General features: G+C 51.1%; 1 long non-coding RNA gene across 1 annotated transcript; it reads right to left on the bottom strand.

Annotated features, from left to right (window-relative positions):
* Positions 1 to 1,068: 1,068 nt before the first annotated feature.
* LOC128120945 (uncharacterized) lies at positions 1,069 to 10,628 on the bottom strand. The gene is made up of 4 exons (XR_008222019.1): positions 10,242 to 10,628; positions 4,110 to 4,279; positions 1,935 to 2,024; positions 1,069 to 1,311 (listed from the first exon to the last, which is right to left on the bottom strand). It is a non-coding gene; the product is annotated as an uncharacterized LOC128120945 (long non-coding RNA).
* Between the last annotated feature and the right edge of the window lie 4,017 nt (positions 10,629 to 14,645).

Raw genomic sequence — 14,645 nt, 5'->3', positions numbered from 1 at the left:
TCTGGTAGGTAGCTTCAAAGCTAGCGGAGCATCCTCAGAGAGCACTTCAAGGCAATGACGCCTCATCCCACCACAAAAGGCACCTGGCCCAGATGAACTTACAGATGAATTCTGCAAAAGATAAAGAGAGGCAAGAGATTATTACATTATACCAACTATTCTATAAGAAAAGAGCGAAGCTAGCTGAGCAGTGGTGGTGCACACCTTGAATCCCAACACTCAGGAGGCAGGTGGATCTCTGTGATTTCAAGGCCAGCCTGGTCTACAGAGTGAGTTCTGGGACAGCCAGAGCTACATAGTGAAACTGTCTTGAAACCACGCCCCCCACCCCCAGGAAAAAAAATAAAAGAAAAGAATAGAGAGAAGTCTAGACAAGAGAACATGAGAAGAGACTCATTAGCCATCTGAGAAATGCATATGCAAATGGTAACGATATGCTATGGTATATCTATGTATAAAAAAAAAACAGAGTCAGGGCCAAGAAGGACGGGTGCAGGTGTAGACTGTGGGGCAGCCAGTCTGAGGAGCTGGAAGCTGGCACTTTGTGACGCTAAACCCAGCTGTGAAGTTCAGAGTGTTCAGGGAGGCTTGCTGAGTTCTGGGGTGTACCGGCTGAACTATCACAGGCATCCACAGAGAATGGATAGGCTTGTTCCCAGCAGTGAGGCTCTTGTGGGCAAGCAGGCAACTGACAGTCCACCATCAGGTGACCAGGAGAAGGAACCAAGACAGGTAGCTGTGCACTCAATCTCAGTGCTGGAGAAACACCCCATTACAGCTGCTCAGAGGACATAGGCTATGATGAAAACATCATAGATGATGAAGAGCCAAGGTAAGATGAGTGAAGGGATGTCTTTCGTCTAGTTAAGAAGCAACATTGTCACTTATTAGCTGTCTAGCGGATGAATGCATCTGACTCCCTGGGGCTCTCTGCCCACCATGGAGTATTGCTATGCAACGAACAGGAGCGTGTGGATTTGGCAACAGCCTGCAGGAGCATCAGGAGCACCCCAGGAACTCAGGGAAAGGAGCTAGACACAAGGGAGCAACAGGTGTCACTTTATTTTATTGTCATTTTTTTCATTTGAAAATTTTTATGTGTATGGGTATTTTTCCTGCATATATGTCTGTGCACCATATGTATGCCTGGTGTACAGAGATGTCAAAAGAGGTGGTTGGATCCCCTGGAACTGGAGTTACAGACAGCTGTGAGCTGTCATGTGGGTGCTGAGAACTTCCTCTGGAAGAGCAGCCAGGGCTCTTAACCACTGAGCCATCGCTCCAATCCTAAGAGCATCATCTTGTTGACACCTGCAATAAAGTTTATTTAAAACAATATTTCATTGTAAATAACTAAATAAAATATACTTAAGATTTTAATATGTATGCATGTTTATCATCTCTCTCAATCACCTACCCAATGATCATTTATGCATCTATCTTCTAGCTACATAACTATCAAATATTGACCTCTATACCTATCATCTATATCCATTTATTCATATACCCATAATCTCTCCATCTAGCTATGCATCCCTATCTATCTATCTGTCTATCTGTCTATCTGTCTATCTATCTATCTATCTATCTATCTATCTATCTATCTATCTATCAATCCATACATCCACCTATCCGTCCATCCACCCATTCATCATTCACCTATCTACCCACTTATCCACCCATTTATACATCTATCCATCCATCCATCACCCATCCATCCATTCATCCATCCATCATTATCCTAGATAACTTCCTATTGTGATAAACATCATGACCCAAAGAACCAGGGGAGGAAAGGACTTATTTCATCTTTACAACTCTTAGGTCACACTCCATCATTGAAGGAAGTCAGGGCAGGAACTTAAGGTGGGAACCTGGAGGCAGGAACGGAAGCAGAAGTCAGAACTGGAGTAGAACTGGAGGAAGTTGCTTACCATCTCATTTCCAGGCTCATTCTCAACCACCTTCCTTACAAAGGCCAGATCCATCTGCCTGAGGGTGGCATCCCCATGGTGGGCTGGGCCCTAAGACATCAATCATCAATCAAGAAAATGCCTCACAGACTTACTCATAGACTAATCTGACAGAGGCGATTCCTCAATTGAAGTTCCCTCTTCCCAGGTAACTCTAGTTTCTGTCAAGTTGACAAAAGATAACTAGCACAGCCATTTGTCTGTCTAGCTATCTATCTGTCTATCTATCTATCTATCTATCTGTCTGTCTGTCTGTCTGTCTGTTTGTCTATCTATCTATCTATCTATCTATCTATCTATCTATCTATCTATCATCTGTCTATCTATCATCTATCTATCTATCAATCTATCTATCTATCTATCTATCTGTCTGTCTGTCTGTCTGTCTGTCTGTCTATCTATCTATCTATCTATCATCTGTCTATCTATCATCTATCTATCAATCATCTATCTATCTATCTATCAATCTATCTATCTGTCTATCTATCATCTGTCTGTCTGGGCATCCTGGATGATCAAACCACAGCAGAAATACTGCAGACTTGCAGAGTACCAGGAGCCAAAAAACATGGTGGGTGTTATAAGTTCTAGGGTCTCTGCATATCTATTTTCATCTTTTTTTAAAAACTTTATTTATTTATTTATTTATTTATTTATTTATTTATTTATTTATTTATTGTGTGTGTGTGTGTGTGTGTGTGTGTGTGTGTGTGTGTGTGTGTGTGTAAGCAGACAACAGCCATATGTCTCCTTCCAACACTCGGGTCATCAGGCTCGGTGGCAAACGCCTTTCCTGGCTGAGCCGCTTCGCCGGGCCCTGCGTGGTGACTTGTTACACGGCACTCTTATAGTGGCCGCTGACTGGTACAGGAAGAAAAGCAGATGGGCAATAGGCTAACACGGAGAAGCAGAGCCTTGCTTGGCTGTGTGGATTCATTCCTTAGGGATGGGGGATGAATCTCTGCACCCTTGGGATAGAAAGGCCCCCCGCTTTTGAGATCTCCCAGGAGTCCTCACTTCCTGGCAGCACAACTGGGTCCAGTGATGCCTTCGAGTCCCTTTCCTGAGGACCAGATCTCAGTCTGCAGAGGCGAGGCAGGAGCATGTTCACGTTGGCTCTGATGGCCATTCTTCAGTCATCTGTTCCTTCCTCCCTGGGGCCTTTGCCTAGGCTGATCCTCCCCGCCTGGTATGCCCTTCCCAAGGCTCTGTCCTACTCACTTATTAAGTTTCAACCACAGAAAATGCTGGTCACCAACTTCCTACCCAACCCACATCACGTGCACACCATGGGGCCTTCCTACAGGTCACCTCACTTCATCTTCTCAAGAGCCTTGTAGGTAATCTTGCTGTCCCATTTTACAGAGCTGAGGCTCAGAGAGGGTAATTAACTTGCCCTTAGCCACACAGCAGCCGAGTGATGTCAACAGCTTGGTTCATGTCAGGGCCGTTTCTCTGGGGTGAATGTCAGCTCTGCCACTGCCCCGAGATGTCACCTGGAATCAGGGAGGCTGTGCTTTAACAGGAGCTGTAATACGATTGGACCCTGAAGCTCTCACCTTGAGGAAGGCCCTCGTCTAGTAAGAAGTTATAAATATTTCATTTTCCTCTTTTCTACAATCCTGTCAGACCTGAGATGGAGTTATCGATGGCGGCCAGCTGATGGACAGATTGGCATGGCTCTGTATTGATGAGTTTGGAGATTGCTGGCTTCTTCTTTTTTTTTTTCCCTTTTCATTCTCAAGAACAGAAGAAATCGTGACAGCGATTTTTCCTTGTGCTGGGGGGTGGGCAGGGGCAGCCACAGGGGAATAGAAAGCAAGACTGAGGTCAGGGTAGACCACCAGACAATTCCACCAGCCGGACCTTGAACATTGACCCTGAAGCCCAGCCCCTCCCACAGTCTCTTCTGTCCTCAGCGGAAGCCCTGGGACTCTCCTGACCATGCCCCACCAGCCTTCCTGCCTCTGGGCTCAGTCTGCACTCCACACCCAGCGGCCAGGGGAGGCTCTGCAAAGTGTGAGCGGCCTGGGTCACCTCTGGGCTCCAGACCAGCCCCTTGTGGCTGAAGCCTGATGGGTACCTGCCCTGTAACTCTGGGACCCTCCGTCTCCTCCTCAGTCTACACGGACCCACCTCATTCTTCTCGCTGTTTCTCATATTCTGCCAACGTGGTCCCGCCTCTGGGTGTTTTGCACCTGCTGTTTCCTGGGTTAAAATGCCCTTCCTGTTAGCCTGAGGGATGGGCTCAGGCAGTCAAGGTGCTGGCCACCGATTCTGAGGACCTGAATTCGGCCCCTGGAATCCTGTTGCGGAAGGAGAGAAGCAACTCTTGCAAGTTGTCATCTCATTCATTCTCTCTCTCTCTCTCTCTCTCTCTCTCTCTCTCTCTCTCTCTCTCCCTGTGTGTGTGTTTAGGGGTGTCTATGGGTTCCTGTATGTGTGGGCGCACACATGTGCTCTTGAGACCGGAGACGGGAAGTTGATGTCAGACACCCCTCCCCCCCCTCAATCTTTTCTCCACTTTGTTTTGTGACACCAGGTCTATCACTGGGCCTGACACTTGCCCATTAAGCCGGACTAGGGGGCCAGTGAGTCCTCAGGATCCTCCTGTCTCTGTCGCTCCCTGAGCCGAGGCTACAAGCGTACACTGCCACTCCTGGCCTTGTCCATGGGGGATGGGGACTGAACTCAGGCCCCCCCCCCCCAGGAGTGTGGAGCCGACACTCAGCCAACTGAACTGTCTCCCCAGCCTCGTGGCTACTGTTTATTATTTGAACAGCACTTGGACGAAGCCGACACGCGTCCGTTTGTCAGTAGAGTTCTTCTGGAAGCCGTCAGTGCCTGGTCCCTTGGGTATTGCCTGGGGTGCTTTTGCTGGTGCTGAGTAGGGTAAGGGCAGCCATCAGGGCTGGAAAAACTAAGAGTCTACAGGCTGCCTGTTCAAGAGGAGCCCCCCCCCCCCGCGTATGCCTTTAATCCCAGCACTCCGGGGGGGGGGGGGGCAGAGCCAGGCGGATCTCTGTGAGGTCGAGGCCAGCCTGGTCTACAGAGCAAGATCCAGGACAGGCACCAGACCGGGCTTCTCTAGCTACAGAGTGAAGCAATGAATGGGAGAGACTTTGTGGTTGGGAGATCAGCCACTTGTAACCTTTGTGGGTGGTGTGTGTGGTGTGTGTGTGTGTGTGTGTGTGTGTGTGTGTGTGCACGCGCGCGCGCGTGCGTGCACATTGATCCCAATGTTGTCCCTGGATGGGGCTCGACGTCCACCCAGCATCTCTGGAGAGCACAGAACAGGAAATGCAAGTCAGTAGCCTTGAGCCAGAAAGCACAGCTTGTTATCTTATGAACCAGTGTCTGACTTCAGGTACAGCTGGATGCAGGACCTCCTCCTCCGGGCATCAAGGCTGGCCAAAAGGACAGTCTGCCGTTTCCTGGAAGTGGGGCTGTGAGTGATCTGGATGTCAAATGGGAGGGTGGGAGCCCTCCCCTCACTGGGTAGGAGAGGGAGAAATGAGTTCGCCCACGCAGGGAGAATAAAATTGTGATAATCAGAACCGCCACGCAGAGCAAAAGACTTGGTATATGGTTCCGAGGAGCTTGAGATGGGATTTCCTGGATTACCCGGGTGGGCACAGTGACTTCCCAAGGATCCTTGTAAGTGGGTGGTAGGAATGTCAGAGTCAGAGGCCATGTGAGGAGGGGAGCAGAGTCACTGGGAGACAGAGAAGTGACCCTGCAGCTGGCTCTGATGAGGGAGGAAGGGGCCACACACCGAGGGATGCAGGCAGCTTCGAGGAGCCAGAAAAGCAGAGGAGAAAGCAGTTATTGGAGCCCTCGGGAGAGATGCCATTGTGGTGACACAGTGGCTACAGGACCTATGCCAGACTCTGACCTCCACAGCTGGAAGGTGGATATGCATGTGACTTTAAGCCCCGGACTTGCAGTCATCTGTCCCCAGACAGCAGGAGGAGCGTCTCACCACAGAAGTGCCGTGGTGGCCCTGGCTGGATCTTACCACCCTCCCCAACTTTGTATTCCGATGCCTCCATCCAACAGTCTCAGATGGAGCCCCCTCTTCTGTGTTTATGTGAATGCATGCGTATGTGTGTTCTCCGTTCTCCAAATTGTACGAGATCACTACAGTGCCAGGATTGGGGCTGGCTTCCCAAGAGACTTCTCTGGGATTCACAACCAACCCAGATGTGCCCGAGGTCTAAAAAGCAGCCTGGATGCCCAGCCTGCCAGCCAGCGGGTTTCCATCCACACCTCCATCCTCCCTCTAATCCCCTCCCCACTAAGCCATTTGGAACCCACTCCCCTGCCCACGTCCCCATTGATCCTCAACCTGTGTCTCCCTCCGAAGGGCTTTGTGACAGGGTCCCAATAAATTCATCAATTCTATTGTCACCATCTGTGTCTTGGTTCATTGAGGCCAGCAGCAGGGTCCCAGGCCTGGGAAGCCATAATCCCCGCGCCTGCTCTTCTGGGGAAAGCCTTCGGAAGCTCCCTTTCTCACCATGCAATGTGTCTGAACTTCCACCTCGAGGTTGGATCATCTTTGTATTCCCAGGGTGGGAACATCAGGCAGTGTTTCTCTGGGGACAGCCAGACAAACCCTAGTAGGGCAGGCAGGATGTACCCAGTAGGGTAGGACACAGCCTGTAGGGCCTACCTCATCGTTAGACAGGCAAAGCACACGGTTTATTTCATTGCTGCTTATCTGGCCAGCAACATGCTTTAGGTGATGTCTGAATTTAAGCATCTCTCTCTCTCTCTCTCTCTCTCTCTCTCTCTCTCTCTCTCTCTCTCTCTGTGTGTGTGTGTGTGTGTGTGTGTACGTTCATTCGTGTGTGGGTGTATGTATATGTACATGCGATGCAGAGGCCAGAGGTCTACCTGTTTTCTGAGATATGATTTCTCACTGGGACATGGGGCTCACCAATGAGAGTAGGCTGGCCGACCTGGGAGCCCCAGAGGTAGTCCCGCCTCTGTTTCCCCAGCGCTGGGATTACAGGTACATACTATCACACCCTGTTTCCCCCTTCTTTTTTTTTTAATGTGGGTGCTGGGGAAATCGAACTCAGATTATGCTTGTGTGGCAAGCACGCTACTGTCTGAACCATCTCTTTGTTTATTAAATGACAAGTAAAATTAGACACATGCATAGTCATTTCAAGTATGTCTAGGTTATAAATGGCTCAAGAGGGCTAATTTGCAACTTGTTTGATTTCTCAGAGCAATCCTGCCATGTCTATGTGATTATTCTCTCTGTTTTTAGATGGGAAAAGGGAGGCATAGAAAGGTTATGGAACTTGTCCAAGGTCACGCAGCCATTCTGGGTGGAGCCAGGCTTTGAACCCTGGAAAGCTGTGTGTAGCTACTTGGCTGTGTACCTCTCTCTCAGTGGCTCTAAGAGTTATCATTCTTAAGGGCTGTCTTTCACGTCCATTTCCTTCCTACATCTGCCCTGCCTTGTCCCTTCTGGGTGGGTCCTCTATAAACCCTTGTCTGGGACCAGCTGCCTAGAACTAACACGGCACCTTCCACGTGTTAAGAACCACGCTGGCATTCTGTTCTGCCCCAGGCAGGTTGATCTCCACTACGACACCAGGAGGCAGGTGCATAATGGAATCCTCCCAGTTTCAGAGGAGAAATCGAGGCTCAGAGAGCAGAGGCTGTCACTTGCCAAGGTCCTCCGGCTGGGAAGTGGCTGGCTCAGGACTCCATGGCTGGCTTTCTGCTCTGGATCCCAGAGCTGCGGACATGCGCTGTTAGTGTCTTAGGGTGGCTGTCCACAGATGACCACCGGCAGCTAGTGGCTAAGGACAATTAATATTGTCCCGGACGCAGGCTGCAGCCCTCCCGGGAGTCTTCCTGGCTTCCCCTGGCTGCTAGAGGTTTGCTACAACCCGTAAAGAGAGGTCTTTGATCTCACATTGTCACACATCCTCCGTTTTCATGTGACAATCTCTCCACACCCTCTTCCCCCAGCCTTTGTGTCCAAATATTTATTTCCTTTAAATTAATTAAAATTTAGTTAGTTTATGTATGTGCGTGTGAAGGTGCCCTTGTGGAGGGTGGAAGATGGCGATATGGAGCCGGTTCTCTCTTTCACCTTTACGTGGGTTCCAGGGATCGAACTCAGGTCTCCAGGCCTACGCAGCAAGCACCTTTACCCATAGCGCCATCTTGCTGGCCCCAATTTAGTTTTGAGATAGGGTTTTGCCATGGAGCACAGGCTGGCCTCGAACCCAGGATCTTCCTGCTTCAGCCTCCTGAACTGCAGGATGACAGGCCTGTACAGCCACGCCCAACTCTGTTCGGACTCCTGACCCGCCCTGAGGCTGAGTCTGTGGCATTCCAGCACTCCACCCGGCTGCCGGCCCAGCGGTAAGAGTTATTAGGCCCCATTATGAATTGGATTTTAATCTCTTATTAATAGTCCTGCCATTATAGTGTCATAGAAGCAATTAGGACCCCTTCCCTCCTTCTCCCAGCTTGAGACTTTCTGATTTCTCCAGCCGAGATGGGGGCTACAGGCAGGGGTGGGGACAGACACTTCAGGAACTCACCAGTTAGAGTCCAGCATGTCCCTACCCACCCATGCATCCCCTGGGGAGAACTCAGGGGTCTTTTCTAATCGAGTCTCTGAGAGATGCCAAGGGGGTCTCGGGGAAGATGGGACCAGCATCGCAAAGCCCCGCTGATGGATGTTGACAGGTAGCTCTTCTCCCCATGGGCCACCAATGTCCCCAGACTACACCACTGGCATCTCATACCTTCCAGCTCAACTCACTTTCTCCTCTTTGATGTCCTCGGTATGGCAGCCAGGGACTGCTCCCACCCACAGAAACCAAAGGCTGGTAGAAGGGGAAACTGAGGCAGAGAGTCAATTCCATGCCTTCAAACAGGGTCGTCCACACTTGAGAAAGTCACAGACAGAGGCCCCCACATCTCACTGTCCTAGCTCCTCGCTAGGGCTCCCAAGAAAAGATAGTGGGGCTGGAGCCAAATAACCACAGTGACCAGGGGACCTTAGATGGGGGGGGGGGTGGACACTGGGGGAGAAGCAAGACCCTTGGTCATGACCTTGGCAGGGGCATTCCCAGCTCTCTCTCATGCTTCCCTTTCTCTAGGCCTCAGTTTCCGCATATGAAAATAAGCTGTCTTTAAGCACCTTTAGAGGGAGGGGAAGGAGGAGGGTGCTCCTGTCCTCCTGCACCCCAGTTTTCCTTGGAGACTAAGGCAGAACCGTGTTTTTGTCTCCTAGAGAGTGTTAAGGTCCAGATGCCGCTAGGAGACTATCTGGGGCCAGAAGGAAGGCCCCCCTCTACTTGACCCAAATCACAGCCCTCCCTAGATGGGGCAGGGCAGGGGTGAAGGGGGTTAATAACCCCCTCCCCGGACTCCACCTGCAGGGGGCTCTCCTGACAGACAGAATGGGCAGGAGGCTCCATCTGGTCTCTGGGCCTTGCCTTCAGGACTTGAAGTGACTGACAGGTCGCAGTTGGCCTGGCTGGGATCTGCACTGAAGGAGGCATTAGCTGTGGGGTGAGATCTGGGGATGGCGGGGGCCGGGCTGGGGTTACTCTCAGGGAAAAAAAAAATGTTCCTACAAGAGCCAGGAAGTGGATGTTTAGTGTCAAATCGAACGTATTATCAAGGATGCTCATTCATTCATTCATTCATTCATCAAAGACCAGCTGAGGACCTGCTATGTGCTGGGTAGTCTGTGAGGTGCTGGGGACCTAGGGGACAAGAGGCGTAAACATCCCACATTCTGGAGGCTTCATCCTCTCTCCTGCCTCCTCCTTCCTCCCCCTTCCTTCTCCCCCCCTTTTTACCCCCACCCCCACCCCCCACCCATTGGTCATGAGTCCCTCCCTGCTGTCTATAAGATTTCACCATTTCCTTCCAGGCTGCTTGCTGTGGGTCTAACAAGCAAAACACACTGGCTTGATTCTGGGGTTCGTGTACGTTAGCGTGTACCCTGTGTTAAGTCCGTCCATCCTAGTCTGCCTCCTGGACCCCATCTCCTCTGTCCACCTCACCCCAAAGCCGAAGACGGGCCCATCGGCCAAACAGGATTCCAAGGGACTCCTTTAGACCCCTGTCCCCCCCCGTGGAGTCACCCTCCGCTGCTTCTGTATCTTCGCTCCTACAGGCCTCTGGGGGTTACAGGACCTCTGTCCCCCAGCTGGCCGGTGGCTCTAACAACCGCGGAGGGTGGGTGCCTGCGGCCTACCTGGGCTTCTCCAGGCCTACCTCTGCCGATGTGGTGTCCAGGGAGGTAGAGAAGGGGGCCTAACAACCTCAGGCCGGGAGGCAGCTCTCTGTTCCGTAATTGCAGAGGGAGAGTCGGCGATAAAACGATAATGGCGCGTTTTTGACCTGGGGACCGACGCTTGGAGCCGCGGGTAACTCGGAGCTGTGCGATGGAGGGCGAGGGGCGCCGGCCCGGGCTGCAGCTGAGATGGAGCGTTCACAAACAAGACGTAAATTGGATGCAAACATCTAATTAACCTTCTCCCTCAGTTCCCTCCCAGAGGCGGCCTTCCCTGGGCTCCAAGTGCAGTCTTCCCTCAGGGATGGATTTGGGGGAAGAGAGGAGGGGCAGGCAGGGGGGAGGCGGAGGGAAGGCAACCAAGGCCTTTGCCTTTCTTTTCCATTCTCTCTCTCCTCTCTCCTCTTTCCTCTCTCTCTCTCTCTCTCTCTCTCTCTCTCTCTCTCTCCTCCCTCCGTTCTTTCCTTCTCCCTTTCTACTAGCTGTTTTGGGGATGAATGAACAAACTCTGTGATATCCTCACGCCCCGCCCCCCCATTCTCCAGGTCTTGGCTTGAGACTGCACAGTCAGAGGAGATGGACAGTTTGTGGAGTTAGTGTATTTCCTATCCTTTCTGTGGTGATTTCCTCAGTTCCTCCTCAAAGCCTCTTTCTTATGGAAACTCCGGGGCCTTTGAGTTACCTGGGCCCCAGCACTGGGACCTATGCTGGAATTCCTCTGCCTGTACTGCTCTCCGCCCCCCCCCCTCCCCCAGCTCCTGAAGTTGACTCTCTGTACTTCATTTATGCAACAGATATTTAGTGAGGGCCTACTGTGGACCAGCCACTGCTCTAGCAGTGAGGGTGTAGTAATGAACAAACAGATGCCACCCAATCCCCCTAAAACAAACAACGGCACTATCCAAAACTGTTCTCTCTGCTGGACCTTGGACAGGGAGACTGGCAGATGGAAGGTGTCTGAGCGTGTGGATGCTGGCTGGGACCCGAAGCTCTCTTCACAACTGCCCCGTGCCTCTGGAATTGGTTTATTGGTTTGTCGTCTCTTCTTCTTCTTCTTCTTCTTCTTCTTCTTCTTCTTCTTCTTCTTCTTCTTCTTCTTCTTCTTCTTTCTTCTCCTTCTCCTCCTCCTCCTCTTCTTCTTCTTCTTCAATTTTCAAACACTAACATGCAAAGAACTTGAAAAAACAATCCCAAGCTCCCTTTGAACCATAAACACCAACACTTTTCGCTCTACACATGCGCATGCAGATTTTTCTGTGATTTTTCTGAAACCTTTTTTTTTTTTTGTGAGTTGCAAACAGCATCTCCCTACTGACTTCATTCACCCCAGAGGGTCTCACTGTTTCCTACAACACAACACAAAGATACTTCTTTATAAACCCACAGAACAATGGTCAGAGCTAGGAGAGTCTCCGCATAGCACCAAGCTCACCCGCCTTGTCAGGATCTCCAGCAAAGTCCATTCCCAGGGGCTGGGTTTGGACTTTGGAGGTAGAACACTCAACTTGCTGAGCCCACGCCCAGTGCCCTGAGCACTTGCATGTGCGCAGGCACAGACCCCCATGTCCTGTCTGGCAGGGTGCTCTCAGGTGCCAGGTCCCTTCAGACTCCTCTGAGATGGATTGTGTTCTCGGTCTCAGAGTTTCACACTGTTCAAGCCTCCAGACCACCTGCTCAGGAGGATGTCTTTCAGAATGGGTGTATCCGGGACTGGGGCTGTGGCTCAGTGGGTAGAGCGCTCCCCTACCTAGCATGCATGCACGAAGCTCTGGTTTGGTCCCCAACTCTGTATAAACCTAGTGTGGGGATGCATACCTGTAATCTCAGCACTTGGGAAGTGGAGGCAGGAGGATCAGAAGTTCAAAGTCATTCTCAGCTGGTAGCGAGTTCAAGGCCAGCCTGGCCTACTCCAGACCCTGTCTCAAAACAAAAGGGATTGTGTTTGAAGTCACCGTAGTCTAGCTCTGGTGACGCATCTGCAGCTGTCTTGCACAATGGACGCCATGTTCCTCTCTGCGCAGAGTGCCAGGCGGCCTGAGCTGTACATTCTGTTATGGCCAGGATTTAGCTGGTGTCTGCTGGGTTTCCCAATGGGAGCTTTACTGTTTTTTTTTTTCTTCTGTAATTAAGAAGTACCTTTTGGGGGCAATGCTTTGAGGTAATGCAAACATCTAGTGGCCCTCAGACTTGGAGGCACTCATAGCAGTTTGAAGATTCTTGCTAGGGTCAATGGTCATATTTCCTAAAAGCATATTTGCTCATGCCAACCTCCCTTCTGGGTTTATCAGTTGGCTTTTCACTGTAAAGAGGAAAATTACCCCTCTACCCATCCATCCATCCAAACATCCAACCATGCATTCATCTATCCATCCATACACCCGTCCATTTATCCATCCTTCTATCTATCCACTCACCCATCAGGCCAGCTATCCATCCAAGCATCCATCCATCCACCAATCTATCCATCCATCATCCATCCATTTATTCACCAATCCATCCATCTATTATCCATCCATTCATTAATCCATCTATCCATCCATTCATTAACTCATATGTCACCCATCCAACCATCTATTATCCATCCATCCATCCACCCACCCATCCATCCATCTATTATCCATCCATCAATCTTTCCATCCATTCATTAACTCATGTCATCCATCCATCCATCCATCCATCCATCCATCCATCCATCCATCCACTTACTCATAACAGCAGAGGTTCACTCGATGACAGCAGTGTTTGCCTATGGTCACTCCAATGATCATTTTGACTTATATTTGGCCAAAGGAAGCCCTTTCCTGCTGCCTCTGTGTCCTTTGCACACACCCTCCTCGTGTTTTTTTTTTTTTTTTTTTTTTTTAACATTAACTACCTATAATAGCACAGGAGGTACATTTTAGCCTCTCCTGCCATTGTCCTTGTGGCAGTCAGTCCTGTCATCAACCACTTCTTGAAGGGTCCCTTTTTCTTGTAGCTTGAAGTGGTGAGTAGAAGTCACAATCTGGAATCATTGGGTGTCGCCGAATGTAGGTCCTTCTGTGTACCTAGCTGGGGGCCTCCAAGTCTTCAGCTGTGAAATATCACACAACTGTCCCCACTTCCTGGGTTGTCTAAAGAGTGCAGGAACCAGCATCTGCTCTGCCTTCATAACTCAGCCAGACAGGGTGCTACATGTTTGTCATGCACATAACATACACACATACCATGCATGCAAACATAGGCAACATATACACAGTGTTAGACCATGGTCTATGCTCTACAGCAAAACAAACCGGGGTTACCGCAACGTTGGGAAGTTGGTCTAGAACTCCCCCCAATGACCCCCCCCCCATCACACGCACACTGAACATGATGTTGAAACAGAGACCTTAGGGGTTCAAAGGGCGAGCCACGCCAAAGGAAGCAGAAGGAGAGCAGTGCAGAGCACAGCGGTCCTCAAAGCCACTCCCCAGGCTCCAGGAAGCCACATCTCCAAGCAGAGGCATGCCACCACAACTGTCCTTATTGTGGTTTTTACAGGGATCTTCAAGGATCACATAGCTTTCCTGAATCCAAGACTCCCTCAATGCCTGGGCCTATCCAGCATGCCCTTGGTCCCTGTAACGTCCTTAGGAGGTGGCGCTTGCTTCTTATCAGCAGCCTACTTGAGAAGAAGGCTGAAGGAGTAAGTTGACCAGAACTCTGCTGGCAAGTGGGGGATGGGACCACCGTCTGACTCCAATGACAGCCACACCCAGCAAAGAGCCTGTGTGCCCAAGCTTTCCTTCCCATTCCCGCTGTAAGACCAGGCAGGCCTCAGTTTCCCCACCTGCCCAGACAGCTTGTGCTGGTCGGACTCAGGTCAGGTGCTCAGGGTGGAGATAGACAGCGAGCTTCCCCGCGGCTGCCCCTCCCCCCACGGCCCTTCCAACGGGCTGCCCCCCCCCCCCCCCGCGCCTCTTTTCACCCCATCTTCCCCAGGGGCAGTCAGCCAGGAAAAAGAGTCCCTGGGCAGCGATGATGAAGATGGATGTGTGATTGATTCTGCACCCCCCTCCCCCTGCCCTTATGGTAGAAAATTAAAAGACCATTTGTTAAGGGGCGCAAGTCCTCAGGTGCGTCCCCCGGCTGGACAATCTGTCTCTGTGAAAAGGATGCTATTATGAGGGAGGTTGGGTGCAGGCGGAGGGCGGGCCGCAGGGGTGGCTGGGGAGGGGGAGGCCCAGACAATGCGGGGCGGCGGCGGGGGGTGGGGTGGGGGGACACACAGAATAAATATACGAAGGGAGGGAGGGAGCATGCCAGCCGCGGGGCTCCTGGCAGGAGAGGCTGGGCGGGCCGCTCTCAGAGCTGGCGGAGCTCATGTGCTGAACCTCCACAACCAATTCCTTTTTCATGACCCT

The sequence above is a fragment of the Peromyscus californicus genome, unplaced genomic scaffold (genome assembly GCF_007827085.1).
Source record: "Peromyscus californicus insignis strain IS unplaced genomic scaffold, ASM782708v3 Scaffold_2__1_contigs__length_46816999, whole genome shotgun sequence".
Taxonomy (NCBI): Eukaryota; Metazoa; Chordata; class Mammalia; order Rodentia; family Cricetidae; genus Peromyscus; species Peromyscus californicus.
The sequence above is the reverse complement of the archived record's forward strand: the minus strand, read 5'-3'. Positions and strand labels throughout refer to the sequence as shown.